This window comes from Antechinus flavipes, chromosome 2, assembly GCF_016432865.1.
Source record: "Antechinus flavipes isolate AdamAnt ecotype Samford, QLD, Australia chromosome 2, AdamAnt_v2, whole genome shotgun sequence".
NCBI lineage: Eukaryota > Metazoa > Chordata > Mammalia > Dasyuromorphia > Dasyuridae > Antechinus > Antechinus flavipes.
The window spans coordinates 244,404,541-244,426,895 of record NC_067399.1 but is presented as its reverse complement, the minus strand read 5'-3'; the positions used below and the strand labels follow the sequence as shown (position 1 = coordinate 244,426,895).

Here is a 22,355-nt window from a genome sequence, read left to right as displayed (position 1 = left end):
TTAACCAGCTTTGGATCTGGCTGCATTGTCTCTTCTCTCATGGGGGTCACTTTCTTTTGACTCCTCTTGATCTTCTATCCAGATAAAATTCCGATAATAAGTCCTTGTGGATGCGTTCCAGGCCTAGTGCTTTTGTGCTGCTCATTAAGGTGAGGACACAGACTCAGACAGGCTGGACCAGACAAGACCAGGCTGGAGTGGGGAGGGAGGAGGGTCTTGGTGAAACTATAGTGTAAATTAAGAATGAGAATTCCGGGCCATTGGCAGCAGTCCTGGCCCTATGAGAAGGTGAGGGGGGGGTGGAGGGGAGAGGGAGGCAGAAGTTCAACCAGGGAAGCAAACTAGCTGCAGAATGGGTAAGAAATGGAAAGTAGGGGGGGAAACTGGACCATAGCTGAACAATGTTGTTTTAAATCCAGAAACTACAGATTGAGAAAAAGTTCAAGTGTAATCATAGACTTAAAGTTGGTGGCAACCTTAGAGATCATAGACTCCATCCCTGTCATAGAATCATAGAATTCAAGTCAGAAGAAATTTTAAAGGTCATTGGGTCCACCCTCTTATTTTAAAGATGAGAAAACTGAGGATTAAAAAGGTTTGATACAGTTTGTGTCTGAGGTCCAAGCCGGTGTTGTACCTGCTCTACTGCCTGTCTCCCTCTACCTTTTTTTTTTTTTTTTAATGGATGTGGAAACTGAGATCTAGAGATGTCAAAGATCACATAGGTTGTAGGAAAGTGTTTGGACTCTGGGCTCTCAGGAACCTAGAGCTTTATTCCTCTGCTGAGTCTTGATTTTTCTAGATCAAGGCGATTAATTCAAAGTCTGAATTGGGGTGGGGAGACAGTGTAGGTGTTAGTAGAAACGAGGAGAAACACAAAACCCAGTAAGATGCTATTAACCCTTTAATTCCCTGCAGTGGAAACTACCCACCCTTTCATCCCTGAAGCTTCTTAAGCATTTTACAGTTCTCCCTCACTTGTCCGTAGCCCCATCTGGGTAGAACGTGGCATTTCCTTCATAGCTGTGCTCCAAAAGCCTCATAGGGGCAGGATATTTGATCCAGCTGAAAGGGCAGGAGGACATCTGGGCAGCAGATACGACCCTAGTGACACTGCAGAAAGCACCAGGAAGGGTTTCCCTTGGTCCAAGGATGAAGTTGTGCAATGACTGGGCCTGCTGAAGGCCAAATGATCCTTGGCAGATGGATGAAAAAGTTGCCATGTTTATTCCAAAGAACCAGGTCCTTTCCCTTAAACTCCCATCAAAGTCAGGGTAAGCTCAGAGTAAAGTCATGAGGGGCCTGGTCTCAGCATTCAGAACACAAGTCAAATCTAGAAAAGAATTTTTTTTCCCCTAACGCTCTAACAAACCAGCTTGTTTCCAATATACACGAAGAATAGGGGAGGGAAAGAATAGAAACTAAAATTGGCTGACCTCTCCCCTCAGCCTAACAGTAAGTAATAGGAACGCAGGATTAGAGATGAAACAAAAGTCCTCTGTCTCAGGAGATAATGACATAGAAGCTTACACCACCCAGGGCGTAGCTAACAATACAGACAGCTGCCTTCCCCAAAGGCACTGAGCTACTGGCCCGGGAAGGAGAAGGGTTGGGCCACATTGATTTGTTTTATTCCTTGAACTGATCTACCCAAGGTGCCAGCATTCTACCTCTCCCACCCCTACCTGCAGGTAAATGACATGGGCAAAGTAAGGGACTCTTCCGCTGAGGCAGGAAATAGCTGCCAGCCTTCTCTGATTTGCTGTAGATGAATACAGGATTTCTCTTTTAGTCTGAAAAATGTATTTATGCAAGTAAACAGATATAATTATTAAAGCAGTAGGATATATATTTGTATAGGCCTGTAGACACCAGGTTAGAGAACTCAGCCGAACTAGTCTCTCATTCACACTTCTAAACAGAATAGGGTAAGGGAGAAGACAATATAATATTCATCGTTAAGCATTAAATTTGAATGGATATGAATCTCCCCTGTGACAACATTCTAGGCTGAAATATCTTCTATAACAGAGGTTTTTAACCTGCAGTTCATGAACTTGTTTTGAAAAATATATGTATTTGATAAGTGTATTTCAATATAATTGGTTTGCTTTGTAATTGTAGGTATTTGATTTTATTATGCATTTAAAAATATTCTTCTGAGAAGTCCATGTAGTTCATCAGATTGCTATGACACAAAAGAGTTAAAAACCCTAGTCCATAGCATAAAAAATTAATTGCTAAATCTAATGGCCTTTTCTCAGGTCTCGTCCTACTTGACCTTAGCAGCTTTCCACATGGTTGACTACCTCCTCCTGTATACTTTCTCCTCTGGATTTTTGTAACATTGTATTCTTGGTTCTCTTCCTACCTGTCTGACAGCTCCTTCTCAGGTTTCCTTGTTGGATCTTTCCCTGTCATGTTCATTAACAGTGGGTGTACCCACCAAAGGCTTTTTTCCCTGGGTTCTCTTTTCTTTTTATTTTCCTATTCTATCTCACATAGGGATGTCATCCCATTGTTTGACTCAATGAACTCTCTATAGATGACTTCCAGTTCTATATATCTAGCTCTAATCTTTCTTCTGAACTACAGTACTTTACCAACTACTGGAAATTTTCAAACAAATGCCTTCAAGGCCTTTCAGACTTACCATGTCCAAAACAGAATTCATTTTCCTTTCCCAACAAACCTACTCCTCTTCTGAACTTCCATATATTTCTTTAGGGCACTCCCATCATCCTCTTGGTTCAGGTTTGAATCCCCAGCTTTTCATTTTCATTAATGCTACATAGCTGATTAGTTGGTAAATCTTAGTGATTTCAATTCCAAATGTCTCTTGTTTATATTCTCTTCTTTTTACTCACAGGTTCCCCACCCTAATTCAAAACCTCATCATCACCTTTCTTTTAGACTTTTGAAATAGTTTTCTTATTAGTCTGATCCCTTCTCCACAAAATTGTCAGAATGATTTTCCTAAATTCCTAGTATGACCATCTCATCTACCTACTAAATAAATTCTCTTGGTTTTTTTTTATAGTCCACAGGCTCAAATATAAGCTACTCTGGCATTTAAAATTCTTCACAAACTGGCCTCCTTTTCTGTCTTTTTTGTATTCTAATACATTATTTCCCTTTATATACTATTTTGGTTCAGCCATGCTGGTTTCCTTACCTTTCCACACACAGGGTGCTTTATCATCTTTCAAAAATATTCTTTTTGTACATCCTATCCCCTGTGGCTGAAATGCTTTCCTTCTTCACCTTTTCCTTTCAGAATTCTTTCAAGCCACAGGTTACAAACTACCTTTTGCAGGTGACCTTTCCCATCCTCCCTACTGCTGGGACCTTCCCTTCTAATATTACCATGTATCTATTTTGTTTTTACTTATTTCTACCTATATGTGTACTTCTTTTCTCCTTATTAGAACATAAGTCTCTTGGGGACAAGTGAGAGGAATGTTATTGCTTTTTTCTTTGTATCACTAAAATCTAGCAGAATGTCTGGCCCATAGGAAACTCTTAATAAATGAATGCTTGTTGATCAATAGACCAGGAATTCTCCAGGAAGCCCGGCCAACCCGTTCCTCCCTCCCCAGCTGGAAAAGTACAACCGTAGAACTGTAGGACTTTAGAGTTGGAAAGGACTTTAGAAATTATCTCAGCCAACCACCTCATTCTACAGAAGAGGAAACAATGCTGATCCTCCCAACCCGGGCTTTCTAGTACATGTTCCATTCCCCTTTTGGGGGGAGAAAGGGGCAATTTTCAAACTTTTCAATAATCATCTGGTGCATACTTGCTGAAGGTGAAGCAATCAGACCAGTGGAGGCAGGTGATATCAATGAAGTAAAATGCAACCTGGCCTTTAGTTTAGTGGGAGAACTGAAACTTACAGGACCACTCATGTTTCTATAGAATTTAAAGTTTACAAAGTGATTTTCTCATACTTTGCTCTAAAAGGCAGGTGATATGAGTATTATTCTCAAATTCTATAGGATGAAGAAAGTAAAACACAGGAGGAGGCACGTGCCCCCCAACAATACTCAGCTAGAAAATATGAGAGCTAGAATTTGAACCTGTGTGTCCTGACCTCTGAATCCAGCACTCTTTCACCGCTCCCATTTTGCCTCTATGAAAAGAACTTGCATCATGAGGCCGTCTCTCACAGGTGCTTAGGATAAGGGTGTGAGTTCAGTGGAAGAGTAGGCAATTTTTAGTAAAGGGTCAAGGAAGACCTCATTGGGAAGGGAGGAACTGAGCTGAGCCTTGACAAAGGAGTGACCAAAGCTTTGGACAGGTGGGAGGAGGGTTCTAGGTGGATGGTGTGTGGGTGAGGGAGAGCAGGCCCACGCCCCAGGGATTTATTTTGAGGTTTTGAGGTTTTGTTCCCCCATCAGTAGCCACCTCCTGACCCCATTTTGGGGTAAGTGTAGTGGGGGAGAAAAGCTGAGCTGTCTGGTGAGATCACTCTGTATGTTTGTATGGCGCTGTCTCTTCCCTTAGTACAATGGCACCCAGGGGACTGGGAGGAGGCGAGAGGAAGGTGGGGAGAATGAGTACAGAACACACATGTGGTGGCAAATGTGGAAAAGAACCCTTTGAGGACTTTTTATCCTTCCATGTAGAATGGCTGAGGCCAAGAAATAATATGGATCCAAATGAATTGAGACATTTCCTGTGGATTCAAATTGGCTTAGTCCACCTGGAGGTGGTATTTTAGGCATTTTTCATATCTACTACTGGAAAAAAATTCATTTTAACTCACTTTACGTGCCGACTATGAACAGGGAACTGCTGTGTTGGGGATACAAAGATTTTTTTTTTTAATGAAATTGTAAAGGGGAGAAAAATCTCTTCTTTCTTGAAGGGTACTTGGACTTCAGAGGGCATCTGTAAGAATGAGGGTTCAGAGCTACTGTCAAACTCTAATAAAAGTCCTGAGCTAGTCTGCAACTCCACACACCTTGGATCTAGCTTTGACTCCACTACTCACTTGCTTTATGAAAGCAACTTTCCATTCCTGGGCCTTGATGTCCTGTTCTGTAAAATGGAGGTAGTGGTTCAGTTAGATGAATTCTCCTAACATCCTTTCCAGCTCTTGCATTCTATTTTCCTAGTACCTCAGCTTTCCTGGTAGGTGTGTGGGAATCAATTTACCAACCTTTGACCCCCATCCTATTTGCCTTCTCCCCTGGGGCCTCTAGTTTTCAGTTTTAGCATTAGAACCTTTTAAAAGACCAAGAAGAGAACAACACATTTCAAAGTAACCAGCCAGCTTTCACAGAGGAGCTAATGTGACATTTGGAGGGCTCAAAAGGACCCCATCAAAAGGGCAGGCTTACTTACTTTCCCTGAAGTCTCCAAGCTTCAGTAACTCCTCGTCTTGGGGGGTGGGGAAGGGCGATTCTTCTCCCCAATCAATCGCTGAGGAGTGCCTCATTAGAAGTCAAGCTTAACTGAAAGCATCTTTGTGTCACTTGAGAAACTTTGCTCATCACTGGCACTGGGAAGTGGGTGGGGTGCACTTGTTCTGTAATTCGGGGGACTCATATTCTGCTCCATCTGGCTGGGCCCTGATGGATAGGTGTGCTAAAGAGTATACATGTCCAGTCAGGCGTGTAGAGGAGATTGGAAAACTTCTCCCCTCCCCAGCCCTGGGCCTCAGCTTCCTCATCAATAATGATTACTAAGCTCCCTCCCCCTTCTAATATTCTTTGAAACTTGGTCTTGATGGTGTCATGTAGTTAGAGGCTTTGTGTCCTGGAGCAAGGCAGCTAAACTCCCTGGACCTCAGTTACTCATCTGTAAAATGAGGGGTTTAGATTAGATTAGAAGGAATTCTCAATCTATGCTCTCATGATACGTCAGCTGTGAATTCTGATAATAGTGCTGTCCTTTGGTTTCTCATTCAGGATTCATTTTCGAAATGGTTTTATAAAGATATATATGTCTCAATGTGCCCTTCTTCACAGGAATTTATTTTTTATCTGTGCAAAGTAGCTGATTTAAAGAGTTTTTCCAAAAAAAGAAAGAAGAAAATGGAAACCTTAAAGTAAGAACTCAAGCTTCAGAAAGTTCCTTTATTTAGCACCAAAACACCTGTAATGTGAGAAAACAGAGATGTTGGTCTCTGGAAATATTAGCCAGAAACATGGCACTTGGGTCTGGGGAAATCTTTGCAAATATGTACCACAATTTAACATTTCCTTACCTAAGTTTATTCACCTCAGATTCTCTTATTTGATCACAGAATTTTAAAATATCCAAGGTGGAAGACTGAAAGATTCTATTTCAACTTACTCATTTTAAGTAGGAGGAAACTGAAGTGAGGAAGTGATTTGTTCAAAGTTACCCAGAGCAGAGTGTCAGAACTGCCGACTTATGAGGAGGGTGAGATGAGTAAGGGAGGGCAGCTCAGGTGCTGTTTTTTCACATGAGGAAACTGAGGTGTTCTTATCCCGGGTCACACAACTGTAAATTAGGACCAGAGGCAGGGGTGGATCCATGAATTCAGTCTCCTGACTCTTGCCTGGTATTTTATTTTCCAGTGTCTCATTCAGGAAGAAAAATTATTCAAGTCTAAGGGCCTCATTCTATCTTCTGTATCATTCATTGATGGTGCAAAGCCCTCAGGGCTTTCAGCCCTGTCTGATATAGCAAGTCTTCTAATATGTAGCTAGCTCTTTCAGAATTGAAACTGGAGACTAGTTTTTAAAAAACTTTATTCAATGTCTAACTGAGCCCAATTTCCAAAAAGTGAAAATTACCCATAATTATAATACTTTTCAATTCCATGGAGGTTTTCCTCTGATTGTTATAATTATATTTGCTGTTTGAGTGCCAACAGGACACACAATAGCGGACTGGGCTCTCATGCACTCTGGGGGATTATCCTGTACTTATTTGTTTGATATGTGCAATCAGAATGTCCCCTTTATTTATTTTATAACAAATGTTGGTAGAATTTACTTTTATGTTAAAGGCTTGTGGTCTGTACATCTTGATCCAGAACTTAATTCCGAAAGCATTTCGAACTTACAATTTAACTTGTCTATAGAAGGCTATTTTTCCAAATGCATTAACATCTGCATTTCATATCAGAGCCCTGTAATTGGTTCAACTTTTTGGCAGGAGGCAAAGAGAATTAATATTTTTCAGTTCCCTCGTAAGTAGTCATCTGTAGCAGAGTACTGTGCAAATCTTACATACCAATATGTGAAGGGCTATCAATAAAGATTATCACTAAATCTATACTTATTAAAAGTGTTTAAGTGTTTGCCTCACTTAGTAAAGTTATGCTGATATTTCAAATTAAGGTCAGAATAGGGTTCTTGAGGCTTGATGAGGGGCAAAGGACCTTAAAAAAAAAAGTCCCTTTCCATTCCCTCAGTCAACACCCTAGCGCAGGCCCTTATTACCTCATGCCTGGACTATTACAATAGTCTCCTCATGGTTTTCCCCACCTCCAGTCACTCCCTTCTCCATACTGCCAGATTAATTGCTTTAAAACATTGCTTTGATCATGTCTCTCCTTTGCTCAAAAGCCTTCAATGGTTCCCCATTGCCCTTAGGATAGAGTTTAGATTTAGTGAAAGCTGTTGTGGCCTGATTCCAACCTTTCTGATCATCCTTCCTTAGAGGAATTCTTTGAATTTCTGTTGCACTGGTTGTGAATTGGATGTTGTATAAGGGTGGAGAAAGAAATGGGGAGCTCTCAAATTATAAAGAAGTGTCCTGGTATAATGGGAAAAGAAATAAAGGAGGAAACAGAAGACCTAGGTTCTAGTCATGACTTTCCTACTAATTAGCTGTTTGACCTTGGACAGAATATTTAATTTCTCTGGGATTCAGGTTGAAATGAGGAGGTGGAAAAATAGTTCCAACTACAAAATTCTCAGTTTATTAAATCACATTTTTTTAAAAGAAAGAACAGGTGGTAAAAAAATGTTTTTTTTCTTTAGAACATTTAATGTGGTTGGAATCTTGTAGCACAGCGTGGTACATAGTTTCAGAAATACTATGGGCTAGGTTATGTCCCTGTGGATATAACTTCATCTAGTTGAGGGGAGTCTTAATTTTTGTTTGTGTCATGGACCCTTTTGGCAGTCTGGTGAGGCTGACAGACTCCCTTTTTAGAGCAAAGTTTTAAAATACATAAAATACATAGAATTATAAGGGAAACCAAAGGTTGGTGAAAATAAAGATGTAATTTTTTTTCCTCATTTAAGATCATAGGATCTTAAATCTAGTCATGAACTAATTTAAGGGTCTGTGGACTCCAATCTGAGAACCCTTCATTTATTAACAGATTGAGACAACTAGGTGGTATAGAGTGCTAGGTCTGAAGTTAGGAAATCTTGAGTTCAAATTCAGACTTAGACACTAGCTATTACTCTGTGTAAGTCCCTTAATCATTTTTGCCTCAGGTTCCTCATCTGTAAAATGGGTCTAATAATAACATCTATCTCTCAGGGTTGTTATGAGGATTAAATGAGGCAATATTTGTAAAGTTCTTAACACATAGTAGATATTTAAATGATTATTTCTTCTCCCTTTGTACCCCTAACAGTCTGTAGAACAGGTGTTAATAATGGCCAGCCACAATTCCAGAAGACTTAAGATAACCATTCGTGTCTATAACAGAGTTTTCTTGCTTTCTTAATGCTTGGGGGAAAGGGAGGTGAGAGAAAGAAAATTTAGAGCTGATTATAAAACTGAATTTTAAAAATTAATAAAAAGAAACATGTTAATCTTTTGAGTGACACTACTGTTCTAAAAGATTTTGTGGTGTTTTTCACTGACTGTATCCTGACTTTGTTTTCCTTATCTTCCCAAATCTTAGGAATAACCTAGCTCCTATTCTTAGCTACCAACTCTTTTCAGTACTAGTCTCCCTAGAATGGAAGCTCCTTGAGATCTATACCATTATCTTTGAATTCTTAGCACTTCACCTGGTGCCTGCCAAGTTACAGGTACTGAATTAATGAATGATGTATGAATGAATAATCCTCATTGAGAAGGAAAATCTTTAATTTCTTCCTCATTGTTTTATCTTCGGCTCTTCTGCCAGACCCCATCGTGCTTTCTATTCCACAAATAAAAGGTGAAAATCCAATCTCTGCTCTTCCTATTTCTATATCAGAATTTATCACTTAGGATTAGTTTTTGTGAAGAGCAAATGAAATATTTGTTAAGTGCTTAGAACAGTGATTGGCACATAGTAGGCACTATATAAATACTTATTCCTTTCCTCCCCCCTGCCTTTCTTCAGCTAATTTCAGACATTGTTGGCCTTTTCCATTCTCAGTTCAAATATTTATTAGAATCAGTTTATGTTTAACATTATGTTGTATTTAATTCCTTTTTTTTTCCTTTTCTCTAAGTCCCATTCTCTAACTTCTGTGATTATTGTAGCTATTTGGAATTAAACCTCCCTTCCCTTTCTTTTCCTTCTCTTTCCCTTTCCCGTGGTCCTCTCTTCTTTTTTCCCTCTTCTCACTCATGTCTCTCCCCTCCCCAATCTTTGTTCTTTCCTGTGTTTGTATCTGAGGATCTCACTTGTACTTATTTTCTTCAAGTAATATAATTCTTAAATTTGGTGTGGCATAAAAAAAAGGCAGAAAATGATGCTTGAAATTGTCTGTGCATCTATCTCCGTTATTTATTCCCTTGGAGTAGTATATTTGAAAGATCCTAAACTTACTTCACTTCTATTTTGATCAAGAACTGGAGTCACTAGAGGAAAGGGGGCGATGAGGAAAAAAATGTGAGGAGGGACTGTCTCGAAGTCCGAGTTTCCCTATCCACCCACCTCTGCAAATGCCCAAAGTGGACAGCTGATCAGCTAGTAATTTTCTTCTGTGGCATTTCAGAGGCTGGTTCTACCCTCAGGGCCAAATGGTTTTTTTTTGGGGGAAATCCCACAGATCTTTAAATTGCACCACAAATATGTCCCATAGTGCAGAAATCAGCAGCTTGGCTCACCTCTTGTTATCAGATTTCTTGTATGGATTGAGGCTTAGGTTGAGGGAAGTAAAACAGGGCCTCTGGTTTTACAGAAATTCTATGGCCTGAACTCTGGAATCTTAAATCAAGCAAAGAGGTCAGATTTGAAAACCATATTTAAGTCTTCTATCTTTTCTCCAGCTGCCTGTTCCTGTTGCCTGCTCAGCTCCCTCTCCTCCTTTTTTTCCCCTGGTTTCTCCAACCTTTCTCTTATTAGCATTTGTGGCCACATGTGTTGGCCAGCATCTTGGCTCTATAGAAAGGAAGGGAAAAGAAAAGAGGGAAAATAGACAGCTAAAAAACTGGGAAATTCTTGGACACTTCAGGACCAGCTCCAACTTATTTGGCTGTTACCAAGTCCCACGGCAGTCTGCTGCATGATTGTAGGATGGGACTGCATGACACATTCTGCGGAGGAGCTGCCAAGGATTCCAGGAGATGTTTTCTGTGTGTGGTTTAGGGCAGAGTTTACCAGCTTAGCATGTTAGTACACATGAGTGCCTTTTGAAGGCCCCAATGGAATGGGCAGCAAATGGGGTTTTCCCCATGACTCTGGCTCCTGCTCCTCCACCTCTGCACCCCACATAGGCTAGAGCCAGGACTACTCCTGTCAATCAGTCTCCCTCCACTCTCCCAAAGTAGAAGCCAACTGAAGGTCACTTCTGGTTGCCAGTGTGGATTGCTTTCAGGTCTTTATTAGGTACACTTTGGTTTCCTTTCACTTTATCTACCCTTTATAACAACCAAGTCATGAATATTGTTGAATTCCATCCCTTTCCCCCCTTTTTATTTGGTTTTACTTGTTACAGTCAAATGTAAATCCTTTTAAAAAGGCCTATTTCTGTGCTTTTCCCTCTGTCCTTTTTTCTTAACTCTTTTGTTTTTGTCAGCTCAGGCTATAAGTTACTATATACGACTTTAGGAAGGATGAGCACATGTTTCCTTGCAAAAATGTCTTGATACACTCCTAATTCACTGATGAAAAGGACACTAAGATTTTATTCTACCTGCTCCTGAATTCCTCCTTTAGGTAGATGGGCCATTTTGTTTGTTGCTCCCCTTCCCTTGCCTGCCATATGGTGTTTTTCCTGTTTTTCTGTATGGTAATACTGGTATGCTGGGTCATAATTTTAGCTGTTAAATGTATTACTTGCCTGAGTAGGAGCAAAGGAATCAGGGCAAGTTCATATGGCTAAGTGTGTTTATGCCTGTTAATAGGGACCTAGAAATCTATTTCTTTGGGAGATATCTTGCTACTTAAATTGGTTATTTTCTAATTGGAAATCTTTTAAGGTAAGTAACTTGGGCTAAACCAAAATTCAATTGAGGATCAGATTTATGGGTTTGTTTAAGTTACTTCAGTGCCTAAATGCAGGTTTAAAGAAGGCTCCTGAGAATGTAATGAAGTAATACATCCTGAACAGAATAAAATCAACTCAAATCTACAAAGGGTTCTTTTTAACCTGTTGGAGTCAGAGGACATGGAGGTAAATCCCACATCCTCTTTATGCGATTCTGGGCAAGTCCATTAATTTCTCCCAGTTTCGATTTTCTCATTTGTGGAATGTCTCTTCTAGCTTTGTAACTGCTGTCCTAAGGAAGGCCCTCCTGCAGCTAATTTGTCTGTTAGCTTTATGGAGGAGATCTTGTAGGAAAACACCTGAAGAGCATCTGGAATGGGGGAGGGAGTAGAAAGAGGAGGAGGAAGGAACCCTGGCTATTTTGTGGATGGAACATTGCTGTTCATGCTGGCTTTTCCACCTTCCTCTAAATGACTTAATTTTAGTTTTCCTGGCTTTTTGCTGCTTTAAAGGGGATATGCTTTAAAAACCTCAGACCTGCATGACTCTGTTTTTCCTTATGTCTCCAGGAAGGTGGGCACTATTTTGATATCCTGGGGAGTGTGAGGGGGTGGGGAAGAAAAAGGGAGGACAGAAAAGGGCATTCCCTGAAATCTCTGGGGAAACCTAGATCCAGCAAAACCACTCATTTAGCTTGTCCTGTGGTGTTGTGGAGGAGGCATGGAAAAAGCAATGAGTTAGGACTCAGGAAGCCTGAGTTCTAGCCCAGGCTCATGCTACTAAGTCAGCCAGCAGGACATCAAATCACAACCCCTTCTTTTTCTGGGCTTTGGATTTCCCACTTGTCCAATAAGGAGGCTAAATTCAGTTCTTGTAAAAGGATCACAGATTTTAGCTTTAGAAAGAGCCTTAGAGACCATGTAGTCTCTTATTTTGCAGATGAGATAATGAGGCCCAAAGAAATTGTCCAAGGCCTTGCAATGCAAGTGATAGTATTAGCAGAGCCTTGGATTTGAAATTCAAGGCCCTGCCCAGACACGACAGTCTCAGATTCTGAGCTGGACTAAGGGGGAGGTGGAGAGGTGGAGTGGGGAGAGGTTGTCTTGGCTTTCCGGGGGCATAGATCTAAGAAATTGAAAAGCTGGCTGGAATTTGACAGTGGATCTGAATATGTATCTTGTCTGTGTGAGTGGGACAATGAACACCTTTGGTACTTGTCTTTGATCTTTCACCAAGGGTTTCCCCTCCAGGACTATTGTTTGAAAAGTTTGCTATAAATACAGGCTCTTCAATGGATTCCACAGTTTCCCAGACTGACTCAGCCCCAGCACTTAAGTGTCCTGTTGTCTGGTTGGGTTGCCCAGATTGCATCATATTAGTTTAGGGAATTGAAAGCGATGTTACTGCAGCAGCATGTAGAGCTTTAAAAATGTTTATTTTCCATCTGCAGTCAGCCCATCAAGAAACAAAATGGCAGAGAAGAAAGTGGTTCTAGAGTGGGGACACCGTGATTAAGGTGAAAGAGTTTAATGATTAGAACCTGGAGATTTTGCCTTAGTTCAGAATGGAGAAAACCAGAAGTCCCAGGCTTTTTGAATTGAATTACTATGAATTGAATATTATCATTGAATACTATGCTATCGAGCCTCTTAAAATCCCAGAGGTTCTGGGAAACTTAGATTGCAAGCCATTTGCTTGTTGACCTGGTCTTAGGGACACCAGCTCTGCCTCATACTAGATCAAAGGTGTCATCAGCAGAACTATATTGCCCTGGTCTGGTGACATTGCCTTGCCATTGTTCCCTCATCACTTACATACATACAAACAATACGCTGCAATGGCATTCTGTAATTGGAGATGATGGATGGATTTCTGCGCTTCGGATTATGTGAACAACCAACAGTAGCTACATAGATAAGGGAACTGAGCTTCTTAGATGTGTAAGTAGATGAATCCAAGACTCCCCTAATAGCACTGCCAGTGGAAACCTTGGATTTGCCACCAGAGGTACTACTTGTAATTCCAATTCTATCACTTGCTGTGGGAATTTGAGCAACTAACTAAATCACTCTGGTCTCATTCCTTATTGATGGTGTCAAAAGGATTGACTGGCTGTCCCCTGCAGTCTCTTCCATCTGTAAATCTGTGATCCTGTGTAGCTTTTCTTGCATATTGTATATGAGAAGCATTTTAGAACTCTGGTACAGGAGAGCTAAGTTCTAATTTCCACTGTGCTACTTTCTAGTTGTATAACTACAAGCAAGTCCCTTTCCCCTCTAAAACTCAGTTTCCTCAGCTATACAATGAGGGAGTTGGGTTAGATAACCTCTCTGGTCCATTTCATTTTTAAATTTGTGTAAACCCTTTATACATTTTACATCCAGACAAAATATCTCCCCCACACTCTCCCATCTCTGCCATCTCACTTCATTCTCTTCTATATGAATTGTATTCCTTTCTTTCCTCTTTCTTTTATATTCTCTAGCTTCCTTCAAGGCTCAGTCTCTGTCCTGCATTCTACAGGAGGTCCTTTTTGATTCCATTCTTTGCCTTTATCAATTGCTCATGCTTTTCCCTCAAAATTTTGAATATACCTATGTATATGTTGTCTCAGTTCTGGAGGCTAGCGACTGCTTTATTTTTGTTCTTGGATCCTTGGTGTGGCTATCATAGTTCCTGTAACTTAGTATATTTTTAAAATAAATGCTTGTTCATTGGTTGTCATAGCCTTGAGTACTTTAGGACCTTATAAAGTGGAGTTTGATGTTAAATATGATAGTGTTTGGATGTCTCCCAGTGAAGGACAGTTAGAGGTCACTTCAGATTCATTAGAGTCAGTCTCTTGGAAAGTGACTTTTGGAAAACAGCAGTCCTAGCAGTAGAATGTTTTGTAATTTGGGCTGGGAACTCCTTGCCTCTTTAATTGCAGATATCAGAGAGGAATCTCTTCAGTCCTCAGATCTCAGCAAAAATAGTGGCGATTTTTTCCAGGTAATCACAGGAAAATTTAACAGCTATAAACAACTAAACCACCAAACAAAAACCATTCACTTGACCCCATCATCTCTTCAAATTATTCTATCTTTCTTTTCTTTTTTCTTTCTTTTTTTTGTGGTCAAACTTAGAAGAAAAAAAAGCTGTTTAAGCTCTTTGATTCCATTTTCTTTCTTCTCATTTCTCAGCCCTTTACAGTCTGGCTTTCAATCACATTACTCAGCTAAAAGTACTTTCTCTTCAAAGTTACCAGTGGTCTTACCTGCCATATTTAATGGTCTTTTTTCAATCCTCATACTCTTGACTCCTGGATGTCCAGCCTTTCCTGTATACTATCTCCTATCTGGGTTTTTCTAACACTGTGTTTTTCTGCTTCCATAATCTGATCGTTCTTTCAAAGAGTCATTTTTGGTTCATCATCCATGTCTTGCTCTTTGACTGTAGGCAGCCCAAGGCTCTGTTCTGGGTCTTCTTTTCTTTCTCTTCACTCCTTCTTGATGATCTCTTCAGCTCCTATACATTCATTTACCTTTTCTATTATTCTGACTCTCAGACCCATGAATCTACTTTCCCTTCCAAACTCCATAGCTATATCACCAACTACCCATTGAATATTTTCATCTGGATGTCTCATAAGCATTTCAAACTCAGGATGTCCCAAAATAGAACTAATTATTTTTACCCTTAAATCCATCTCTTTTTCTAATTTTCTTATTTCTGTTGAGGATACCACCCTCTTCCATCCCCAACATCTCTCATATCTCTTTTTAACTCACATAGCTACCATCCTATGTTGAGAACCTCACCACTTCTTGACTGAACAATTACAACAACTTATAGAAAGAACTTAATAATGCTAATTGATCATTATATTTAATTAAGTGTTGTCCATGGATTTCTGTCTGTTTCTCCCTGGCCTCCCCAACAAGATAAATGGAGAATAATTTTGTGACCATTGAAACTATAAACAATTTCCATTGTGACATTTTCTTTTTTTTATTTTAGCTTTTTATTGACAAAACATATGCATGGGTAATTTTTCAATATTGACCCTTGCAAAAACTTCTGTTCCAACTTTTTCCCTCCTTCCCTCCACCCCCTCCCCTAGATGGCAGGTAGTCCCATACGTGTTAAATATGTTAAAGTATATGTTAAATGCAATATATGTATACATATTTATACAGTTATCTTGTTGCACAAGAAAAATCAGATTTAGAATCATTGTGCCATTTTCTTGTTCAAAAGCCCTTACAGGTTTTAAGACTAAAATCACAGGTATAGCCTTCAAGACCCTACAGAATATGCTTCTACCAACATTGTTTCCTACTCTTTTGTAATTCATACTTTCTAATTATAAAATCATAGATTTAGAACTAAAATATTCACAGATATGCACAAAATGCACACATATATACATATATATTTTATTTGTTGATACTTTTTGTTTTTACAAATAATTTCCAATTATACACACACAAATACATCTTCCTAATGTTTCATTGTTAGAAACATTGTTAAAGAAGATAAGGAAAAAAAATTAAGCAACTACTGTGACAATGTGTGTGACACTCTGTACCCAGCTTTCCATTTCTTCAGTGAATGGGAGAAGTATATATATATTTCTTCATCTATTCACCAGAGCCAAGATTGAACATTTAGTTATAGTGGGTCAGCTTAAATTTATTTTTACCCACACCTTCATTTTCCTGATTCAGAAACCAAGGCCCAAAATATCACTGATAGTTCATAGTCCATTTGGGAATTTAAACCCAGGCCATCAGATTTCAATCTAACCCTCTTTCTATTGTACTGCACTGCTATTGCATTATTTCAGCCTGACTAGTGTTCTCTCAGTCCCTGGATGCTGTCTTGATCTGCCTCTTTCTCTTTTGCTCCTGCTCTCCCAAGAGTGAAAGAGAAGATACCAAAAGAGGACACTCCCCTAAACCAAAGCTTTCACAGCCTTCTCTGGGGCTGTGCTTATCTCTATTTTTGTACCTTGTCTCTTGCTGATCTTCTTGCCAGGAAACCTACCCAACCCCCATCTGCCCCTTCCCCACCCTTTTCTCTCTATCTAAACCCAGTTCATCCTTGAAAGCCCAGCTCCACCTCAGCTCTGTCACACCTCCAGAGATTCCTGCTCCCTCAAACTCTCCCATCCCCTAAGCGATTAGTGTACCTAAAGCCCTCACTTCTCCTTTTGGCACTTAGTTCCAGCCTGGCTCATTCAACTGTCTGGTTTCCTCAAATAGATTTTATACTCAGGAGACAATTTTCTACTCCTTCAAAACTTTTCCATTTACCTAGCACAGAATCTTCCATAGAGTGAGGGATTCACTACCTGTGCAAGCAGAGGTATGCTGGAGCCAGATAAAACATATTGTTAAATTCTCACTTTGGCAATTTGGAACACATGCTACAGATCAGGACTTAGTTTATTGTTTTGTTGACTGTGACAGAGAAAATTTTAATAATGCAAATTAAACTTGTAAGTGTGTTGTGGGCACATTTTGTTTTGTTTTGTTGTTGCTGTTTTCCAGAGAACTTTGTACAATATTTATCAGCCCACTCCTGAATGCAGGAATAAAACACAAGCTATCAAACTCCATTCCACCCCTTTCACACACCCATACTTGGGCTATAGTTTATAGTTAGTCAGCACTTGATGAAAGTTCATTGTATATTTATTTAGGAAGATCATATATTTAGAACTGGAAGAGACATGTCAGGAAGGCAAGGTTAAATGATTTTTCATGGGCACACAAATAGTAAGGGGCAGAGTCAGGATTGGAAGCCAGGTCTTCTAACTCAATCTAGTTATCTTTCAGTACTTCATCAGCATCAGACAGAAGACAGTTGAGAGACTTGGATTTATTCCTTTAATAAAAACATTTTAATCATATCTATGGTGTATAGAGAACTGATTCTAGGTATGTTGGAGAAATAAAGTCTAGATAAGTCCCTGTCCTCACAATGCTTCAAGTCTAATTAGGGATTAAGGCATCATCCCTGTTAACTTGTTAATAATACCGATGATGATAGGGAACATTTGCATATCAATGTGTTAAATGTTTTATAATTATTATCTCATTTGATCGTCACAACAATCCTAGGAGGTAGGTGCTATCATTATCCCTTTTATAGATGAGGGAACTAAGACAAACAGAAATAGAAGGACTAGCCCAGAGTTACACAGTTATTAAGTATACAAGGCTTGAATTGTACTCAGGCTTTCCTGACACTTGCTTGGATGCTATTAGACATAGGCAGAACTAGGAATTCTTGTATTAGGAGCACATTTGGTTAGGCGTAGGGGTGATTTACAATGGGGAGTGTGGTACAAAGGCTTGTCCTCCCTAGGTTCAGCAGGGTGCTAAGAAAAGACAATTTATTCCCCCAATAAGCTTGATCTATTTTGCCATGGCAGAGCCAATAATCCCTTACTCTTTTCTGTCCAGGTCAGGTCTAATTGGGTCAGATGTTGGGGTAGCTTGCTTCCTTGTAGAACAGAGTGGGAACAAAAAAAAGGGGTAAAATTGGATAAAGTGGCTGGATGGTGGCCCAGGATCAAATGAAGGAAGTGTGATCATTAATAAATTGCTTCAGAAAGGGTCTCCTTTATGATAGTGTCCTAGGACAAAGTCTAGGTTAACTTCCTCCAGTTAGTTTCTGATGTAGCATTAGAGATGTTCTATGTACATATAAATTCTAACGAAAACAGTCATGAGGATGGGCATGGTGGAGAAAGTGAAGGAGATCAAAGGTTATGTTGACAGTATTTAGCATGGTAATCTTTGAAAAATGTGTTTTGTGGTACACAATATGAAGTAGACTGCTAACATTGCTTTAAACAGCTCTGATGCTTTCTGTTTAGTTGATAGTGCTAAAGGTTCGAGACTTGCTATTGTTTATCTTTCATTTTTGAAAAAGACCAATGGAGTGATATCTTGACTTGTGCATGAATTGGCTTTAAGTAAGACAGAATGGCACAAAGTTGTCAGCTTCACTCTCTCTTTCAGAGTTCTTAAAGTCCAGTGGCAAGATATAAGTCAGGACCACTGGCAGTGGTCCACAATGCAGCAGATGACCTTAGCATCTTTGATGTTAGAGCAAGCTCTAAGAATTTCAAAGCCTCTGCTTCAGTCGCCTTCATGGCCTTTGGAACAAACTGTTCTCATCCACCCATTCTGCTGAGTGAGAGGAGCATGTGATGTGTTTATAAAGGACCAGCTCTGGTATAAGGTCTTTCTGAGCCCTCTTCAGGGTTGTTCATCTACCTGCCACTCAACTTTCTTGTGACTCCAAGAAGTTGTAGCATGTACAGTGGCCATATTAAAACAAACCATCTCTACAGATGGGCTATACCAGGTTGAGGGTAACCAGCAGACCTCAAACCTGTCAGTGTGTTAGTGGGATGTGAGGACTTCCATCTCTTTGGGGACTTAATCTTGGCATAAAAGATTTTGCCTCTTTCTCCTAAACTCTCTGCTCAGTGCCAATCTTTTAACTGCCCTGGCCCTCTCAAACACATTAAAAAAAAACTGCATACACTTCCCTTCATTTGATGGCCAGAGAAAATTGAAAGAAGGAAAAAAAAGCTTAAAAACTCCTAGTCCCCAAACTCTCATTGATTCACAGATGAGTCAACAAATTTGGCCCTCACTTTCACGGTTTGTAATAAAAGAATGTTTAACACCATTTTGGCAAGGCATGCATTGTTTAAAAGGCATAGCTCTGCTCCCCAAGTTGTCATTGTTCTATGGTCCAAAAGGGCTTGTCCAGGGATCTCACATTTTCCCATTTTCCTGTAAAAGTTTCCAGCAAAGTCATCACCCAAGTGTAACTCCTGTGTTCTGGCAAGAAAATACTGTCCCCATAGAACATCATAGTGTGTCCATTGATATTTTTTCAGAATTTTATTCAATTACCACTTTAGTATGACAAGTACTTATTACATATCTACTTGTACAGAATGTTGTGTAAGGTACTAGGGGCTAGGGTGGGGGGAAATGGGGAATGATGCAGAGTTTCAGAACATGTGGTCCTTTATTTCACAATGCTTTTAGTCTAGTGGAAAATATCTCACACACACACACACACACACACACACACACACACACACACACTCTACTATCTGACACCCCACAGGAGAGAGAAGTAATCACATTAGACTATACAGCACTGGTGGGGGAGTCAAGAAGCCTTAAGTTCAAATCTCATCACAAGATATTTACTGTGTGATAATTAACAAGTCTCTCAACTTTTCTGGGGCTCAGTTTTTTCATCTGTAAAATAAGGAGGGTGGATTTGATGGTCTAAGAACCTTTTTCCCTTAAATCTATGCTCTATCTTCTCCAATAGATTGCCCTATTATCCCTACTCATTTCTTTTCAGTCTCTCCCAATCTACTGGCTCTTCCCTACTTACTGCTCATAGACTGCTTATGTCTCACCCATCTTCAAAAACTTTCACTTGATCAATTTCTCCCCATTAGCTATCATCCCATATCTCTCTTTACTTTTGTAGCTAAATTCCCGAGAAGGCTGCCTACAATGGGTCCCTCTATGTTGTATTCCCTTACTTTCTTTTCACCTCTGCATTCTGGCTTGTAACCTTATTTTTCAACAAAACAGTTTTTCTCCAAAGTTACCAATGGTCTAACCTTTTCTTAGTCCTCATCCTTCTTGATCTCTCCATCACCCTTTTCTCTCTGATACTCTCTTCTCCAGGCTGTCCTAGTTCTTCCCTACCCTATCTGATTTCTTCTTCTCAGTCTCCTTTTGCTAGATGTTCATTCATTCTTCAGATCATTCATTCTGATTAACCACTCACTATGGGTATTTTCCAGGGTTCTATCCTGGACCCTTTTTTTCTTTCTTCATCATTACTATTTCACTTGATGAGATAACCTCATCAGCTTCTATCAGTTTAATCCCTATCTCTAAACTGGTGATTCTCTTATTTACTTATCTAACAGTAACTTCTTTCCTAGGCTCTAGATTAGAAATCTTATCTCTAAATGCCTTGAACAGCATGTCCCAAAACTAAACTCATTATTCACCTTTTCCCCAGACTCTCCCTATGACTTCCCTATTGATGTTGAGGGTACCAGCATCCTTCCACTCAGGCTTGCAATGTAGGTATAATCTTAACTCCTCACTGTCTCTGTCCTCTCTCCTCCCCATGTCCAATCTGTTGCCACAGCCTTTTGAATTTACCTTTATAACCTCTTTTGCATATGTCTCCTTCTGCCTTCTGACACTGTTACCATCCTGTTATAATTCCTCATTACCTCACTCCTGTACTATTTCAATGGTCTGCTGGTTGCTTACCTTGCCAGTCTCTCCTCACTCCAATTCATCCTTTGTTTAACTATTGGAATGATCTTCCTGAAGTGAAGATCTATGTTGCCCTTCCCCTCCAATAAACTCCAGTGGTTCCCTCCAGGGGATTCTACAGGATCAAATATAAAATCCTCTGATTGACATTCAGATCCCTTCATAACCTACCCTCACACTCATCTTTCTAGTCTTTTTACACTAAACTCCTACCCCCACTCCCAACTTTCCCCTTCTCTCCTTCCCTGACCTCTTTGTTGTTCTTCAACGAGAAATTCCATATCCCAACTCCAGGCATTTTCACAGGCTGTCCCACGTGTCTGGGATGCTCTTCCTCTTTATTTCTTTATTTTAATTTCCTGGTTTCCTTCAAGTCTTAGCTAAAATCTCATCTACAAGAAAGCTTTCCTGGTCCTTAATTCTAGTCTTTTCCCTCTATTGGTCATTTCCATTTTATCTGGAATTTAGCATGTTTGTAAGTAGTTATCTGGATGTTGTCTTCCTATTAGATTGTGAGTTCCTTGAGACCAGGGGCTTTTTTTCTATATTCCTAGAACTTACCATAGTATCTGGCATATAGTAAGTGCTTTATAAATGTTTACTGATTGACTGATCCTGGGAATTATGGAGGATATGAAAGGAGAGAGACCAGAGAAGGTTTCATGGAAGAGATTTTATCTGAGTTGGACCTTAAAGGAGAGATAGGAATTCAACACATGGAAAGCATTTGAAATGTTAGAGAAAATATGAATATAGGTACAGAGGAGGAAACTATAGAGTGTGTACAATAGACAAGGAGAATTCTAGTTTTTGTAGAACATATAGAATTGGGGGAAAATAGCATGAAATAAGATTTAAAAAATGAGGACAGCACCAGAGCACAGGTGGCCTTGAATAGCAGGATGAAAACCTTAGCATTTAGATAATAGGGAGCCATTATAAGACCTTGAGCACTGAAGTGATATAATCAGATTTATGCCCAAGATAAGCTAATTTGGTCAAAAAGAGAGAGCAAAAATTGCCCTTACAACAGTTAAGTATTTGAACTGATAGATGGTCATTCACTTTCAGGACTTCCTGTATTCCACCCCTTCCTTTTCCCAAAATATCATTTAAGTAAAATCAGAAATAGAAAGTTATGGTCATAGAAATTTAAATTGATTCAAACACATGAGAAAAATAGTTATTATATTTAATTGCCCTGTACATACCTGTACCTGCTGGAGGCTTCAGCAAAAGGTAGGAAAGAAAGATAAGGATTAAATATAAAGTCATCATTTAAGTGTCCAAGGCAAATCCTAGAGAGAGGGCTTATTAAAGGTTTTTAGGTCTTTGTTTCCTTGTGGTTCTGGATATCATTTAGTTTTATTTTAACTTTCCCCTTGCTTCCAGAATAAAGCTTTTTCATCCTGAAAGACTGTTTGAATTAAAAGGAATTTTTTCCTGAGAGAATAAGAGGGAGAAATTCAAAATATCTTGAGCGTCTGCTGAAAACTGACATCAGCTAGAAACATAAGGAAGAGGCCCTGATGGGAACCAGCTTTGGTCATGTAACTGGTAGAAATTTCACTCAGACATTCATCCTGTATATTAATATCAATTGTGTGTGGATCTCAAAGCACTTGAAAAGCTTTTTATACAGTGCATTTGGTTATGCCTATTTTTACTATAGATTGAGACTAGAAAGGATGAAAAGACATTGGTAGAACAGTAA

The 22,355-nt window shown here is 39.6% G+C and overlaps 1 protein-coding gene across 1 annotated transcript in view; it reads left to right on the top strand.

Moving 5' to 3' along the window:
• The window catches only part of BMP7 (bone morphogenetic protein 7), a 95,344-nt gene that overhangs the window by 50,646 nt on the left and 22,343 nt on the right, over nt 1-22,355 (top strand). The gene's annotated exons all lie outside the window — the stretch shown is intronic.